We start from the raw sequence: 5,000 nt of genomic DNA on the forward strand, positions 1-5,000 counted from the left end.
GAAAGAGCTATCAATCTGTCAATCCTTCCGGTGTCCGGGCCTGGTGAGGTTTCCCGTGTTGAGTCAAATTAAGCCGCAGGCTCCACTCCTGGTGGTGCCCTTCCGTCAATTCCTTTAAGTTTCAGCTTTGCAACCATACTTCCCCCGGAACCCAAAAGCTTTGGTTTCCCGGAGGCTGCCCGCCGAGTCATCGGAGGAACTGCGGCAGATCGCTGGCTGGCATCGTTTATGGTTAGAACTAGGGCGGTATCTGATCGCCTTCGAACCTCTAACTTTCGTTCTTGATTAACGAAAACATACTTGGCAAATGCTTTCGCTTCTGTTCGTCTTGCGACGATCCAAGAATTTCACCTCTAACGTCGCAATACGAATGCCCCCGCCTGTCCCTATTAATCATTACCTCGGGTTCCGAAAACCAACAAAATAGAACCGAGGTCCTATTCCATTATTCCATGCACACAGTATTCAGGCGGGCTTGCCTGCTTTAAGCACTCTAATTTGTTCAAAGTAAACGTGCCGGCCCACCGAGACACTCAATAAAGAGCACCCTGGTAGGATTTCAACGGGGTCCGCCTCGGGACGCACGAGCACGCACGAGGCGGTCGCACGCCTTCGGCTCGCCCCACCGGCAGGATGTCCCACGATACATGCCAGTTAAACACCGACGGGCGGTGAACCAACAGCGTGGGACACAAATCCAACTACGAGCTTTTTAACCGCAACAACTTTAATATACGCTATTGGAGCTGGAATTACCGCGGCTGCTGGCACCAGACTTGCCCTCCAATAGATACTCGTTAAAGGATTTAAAGTGTACTCATTCCGATTACGGGGCCTCGGATGAGTCCCGTATCGTTATTTTTCGTCACTACCTCCCCGTGCCGGGAGTGGGTAATTTGCGCGCCTGCTGCCTTCCTTGGATGTGGTAGCCGTTTCTCAGGCTCCCTCTCCGGAATCGAACCCTGATTCCCCGTTACCCGTTACAACCATGGTAGGCGCAGAACCTACCATCGACAGTTGATAAGGCAGACATTTGAAAGATGCGTCGCCGGTACGAAGACCGTGCGATCAGCCCAAAGTTATTCAGAGTCACCAAGGCAAACGGACCGGACGAGCCGACCGATTGGTTTTGATCTAATAAAAGCGTCCCTTCCATCTCTGGTCGGGACTCTGTTTGCATGTATTAGCTCTAGAATTACCACAGTTATCCAAGTAACGTGGGTACGATCTAAGGAACCATAACTGATTTAATGAGCCATTCGCGGTTTCACCTTAATGCGGCTTGTACTGAGACATGCATGGCTTAATCTTTGAGACAAGCATATGACTACTGGCAGGATCAACCAGGGAGCTGCGTCAACTAGAGCTGAGCAGCCGGCCGCCCGGGAGTGTGTCCCGGAGGCCCGCGCGAACACGCAAGCGTCCGCTCAATTATTCTGCAAACAGGAGGAGGCTGGGCTCCCCTGCACGATACACCTCGAAACCCTCTCAGGTCCCGGCGGCGCGCAGCGCCGTCCTAAGTACTTGGTCGGGTTCGAGAGAGGCGCAATCGCCCGGAGATAGGCGAGTAGACGCTTTCAGTGCGACCACCCGTGCTCCCAACTGAGCTTGCCGCTGCCGACAGAGGCCCGGGAGCGTGCTGTCGTGGTGTTGCCGGCGGGAGACAACACGCGGCCACAAACAGTGACCGGGCAGCTCCAACGCCAGCGCCACAGAGGGGCAGAGCCCCACTTGGGTGCCAAAGCGAACTCTCCCAGCACAGCGCACGCGCCAACACATCCGCACAGCTGCGATACAAACCACCTGCGAGAACCGCGGGGGCGACCGAGCAGCAGACGGCGTCGCGGCGCCGAGTGCCGGGCGGCGGCGCATCCTCAACGCACACAGTCCTCAATCGGACCAGCACACTGCAGATGTCCACCGCGCTTCGCACCGGGCCCGGGAGGACCCACTTTGGCCGCACGGCGCCGCGCGCTGGGTGCGCCGGCACGCAGATGCGCCGCCTGCCGCGTCCGTCAGCCGGCGCGCCTGCCACTGGGCGCCCCCACCAGCCGGCTGCCGCGCGTGCGCCCACGCAGCGCGCGGACAGCACGCCGGGCGCCCCCCCCTCACCGGCCGGGGACGGTCCCACCCAGCCACCGCCGCGTATCGCTTCATACCCACATGCCCACTCACGTTCGTGGGTATGACGGGTGTCGCTGAAGCAACCGGTTAATACCTGTACCGATCGTCGATATCAACGATTCACCTCCAGCGCGAACAACCGCGCAACAACGGATTTCCAGTTCATTTGCGTAACTTGGGCAGCAAACGTAGACATCCATCTACATTTGCGACTTCTACGAGTCTTGCATGCCTGGATGTTGTGTGTCACGACGCACTACATCAGCATACATACACGCTGCGACGTGTGCACGAAAGAACACGTGGAAGGTGGCCAGTGTACGTATGCGAATGCCATTGCACAGCTGCGAAGCGCATTCAACACGCGAACTCCTGACCGACGAGCTAGAGGTGACAGGAGGGGAGGGGGGGCGGGGGCGATATACGTCCTATTGCAGTACACAATACAGTGGATAGCGGGACCATGTGGAAAGTAAGCAACACTCGCAAGATGTGAGGGTACGCACCGTAAAATGAATCAATACGCAGAACACCAGAGTGTGCGCGAAGTGAACTATGTTGAGATGGTTGCAATTAGGCAACGCTACACGAATTCCTAGATTCATATAACTAACAATTACAGGGCAGGTTAAGGCGCAACGTGGGTTAGGTTAAGCCCCAACGTAGGTTAGGTTAAGGCCCAACATAGGTTAGGTTAAGGCGCAACATAGGTTAGGTTAAGGCGCAACATAGGTTAGGTTAAGGCGCAACATAGGTTAGGTTAAGGCGCAACATAGGTTAGGTTAAGGCGCAACATAGGTTAGGTTAAGCCCCAACTTAGGTTAGGTTAAGCCCCAACTTAGGTTAGGTTAAGCCCCAACTTAGGTTAGGTTAAGCCCCAACTTAGGTTAGGTTAAGCCCCAACTTAGGTTAGGTTAAGCCCCAACTTAGGTTAGGTTAAGCCCCAACTTAGGTTAGGTTAAGCCCCAACTTAGGTTAGGTTAAGCCCCAACTTAGGTTAGGTTAGGCCCCAACTTAGGTTAGGTTAGGCCCCAACTTAGGTTAGGTTAAGCCCCAACTTAGGTTAGGTTAAGCCCCAACTTAGGTTAGGTTAAGCCCCAACTTAGGTTAGGTTAAGCCCCAACTTAGGTTAGGTTAAGCCCCAACTTAGGTTAGGTTAAGCCCCAACTTAGGTTAGGTTAAGCCCCAACTTAGGTTAGGTTAAGCCCCAACTTAGGTTAGGTTAAGCCCCAACTTAGGTTAGGTTAAGCCCCAACTTAGGTTAGGTTAAGCCCCAACTTAGGTTAGGTTAAGCCCCAACTTAGGTTAGGTTAAGCCCCAACTTAGGTTAGGTTAAGCCCCAACTTAGGTTAGGTTAAGCCCCAACTTAGGTTAGGTTAAGCCCCAACTTAGGTTAGGTTAAGCCCCAACTTAGGTTAGGTTAAGCCCCAACTTAGGTTAGGTTAAGCCCCAACTTAGGTTAGGTTAAGCCCCAACTTAGGTTAGGTTAAGCCCCAACTTAGGTTAGGTTAAGCCCCAACTTAGGTTAGGTTAAGCCCCAACTTAGGTTAGGTTAAGCCCCAACTTAGGTTAGGTTAAGGTGCAACATAGGTTAGGTTAAGGTGCAACATAGGTTAGGTTAAGGTGCAACATAGGTTAGGTTAAGGTGCAACATAGGTTAGGTTAAGGTGCAACATAGGTTAGGTTAAGGTGCAACATAGGTTAGGTTAAGGTGCAACATAGGTTAGGTTAAGGTGCAACATAGGTTAGGTTAAGGTGCAACATAGGTTAGGTTAAGGTGCAACATAGGTTAGGTTAAGGGATGGTGTATGAGGGGGGAGGGGACGAGGTTCGTTCATAGTGATGATGGTAAGTGGACGCCTGAGGCACCCTGAGATGTGTCACGTCAGGATGCACCTTTCTCTCAGGGGAGGTGGTGCGCCGGTTGCGTGGGTGTGGCAAGGGAGTGGCAGGCCTGTGTCTTTCATTCCTGCCATTGCTTATATGCTGTGAGACAAGGCAGTGTGGTGGTGTTGGTTGCACCCCTGTGTAGGACATGTGTGGGTGTTTGTGGCTTATCTGAGTAATGATGGTTGTTGGAAGAGTGAGATATTCTGTTTTTGGGGTGGACCTCCTGGTTTTGTTATCATAGTGTGAATGGTGTAATGTGGCGGAGAGGATGCACTGGATGTTGTTCCATGCTGGTGCTTAGATATTTTGTCTGTGTCTGTTAGAGCCAGAGAGTAGTGTGTGATAGAGTGTCTGGGTGACGTGTAGTTCGCATGTGTGCACAGACTGTCAGCATGTATAGGGACTGTTGTATGTCGTATGCCATCTATATTCCGATGGCTCTGCATCTATTAGTAATCAGCGCCATGTATCAGTTTAATCTGGTTGCGGTCACGCGGTGTTCTATCTCTGTACAGTAGTAGAGGTGCGACTGCACTACGTAGCTACCCCTTGCGGCAGCTTTCCCCGGTGTATGGCATATGATTATCGGCAATCAGTCGATTAGTGACAACTGGTCGTGTGACAACGTCACATGTCTGCGGGTGGGATACGCTACACCCTGCCTGTGGGTCAGGGCTCAGGAAAGCTCTCCTGACACTGAGCGCTCGGACCGTCATTACCCGTCTGAGTAATATATTGCGGAGCGCTTTTAGCCATTGCCCAGAGTGTTTGCGACTGCGAGTGCGAGTGCAACGCCCATGGGGATCGACATGGTTGGGGCGCTTCCTAGCTGATCGCTCGGCATCGGAATCCGTACTGTGAGCAACGCAATCGCGCACTGACTTTGAGCATGTGTAGGGACAGCGGGAATTTCGCATCTTGGATAAAACTCTTCATGAAACGGACGATATAGGGGTGGATTGCAACTTACGACTGCGAGAAGAGTC

At 52.9% G+C, this 5,000-nt stretch overlaps 1 non-coding gene across 1 annotated transcript in view; it reads right to left on the bottom strand.

The window, feature by feature from the left end:
• LOC126197223 (small subunit ribosomal RNA) overlaps window positions 1–1,350 on the bottom strand; it is a 1,909-nt gene extending 559 nt beyond the window's left edge. The window contains exon 1 of the ribosomal RNA XR_007539606.1: window positions 1–1,350. This exon is cut by the window's left edge and continues 559 nt beyond it. This is a non-coding gene — a ribosomal RNA (small subunit ribosomal RNA).
• Between the last annotated feature and the right edge of the window lie 3,650 nt (window positions 1,351–5,000).

The sequence above is a fragment of the Schistocerca nitens genome, chromosome 7 (genome assembly GCF_023898315.1).
Source record: "Schistocerca nitens isolate TAMUIC-IGC-003100 chromosome 7, iqSchNite1.1, whole genome shotgun sequence".
Taxonomy (NCBI): domain Eukaryota; kingdom Metazoa; phylum Arthropoda; class Insecta; order Orthoptera; family Acrididae; genus Schistocerca; species Schistocerca nitens.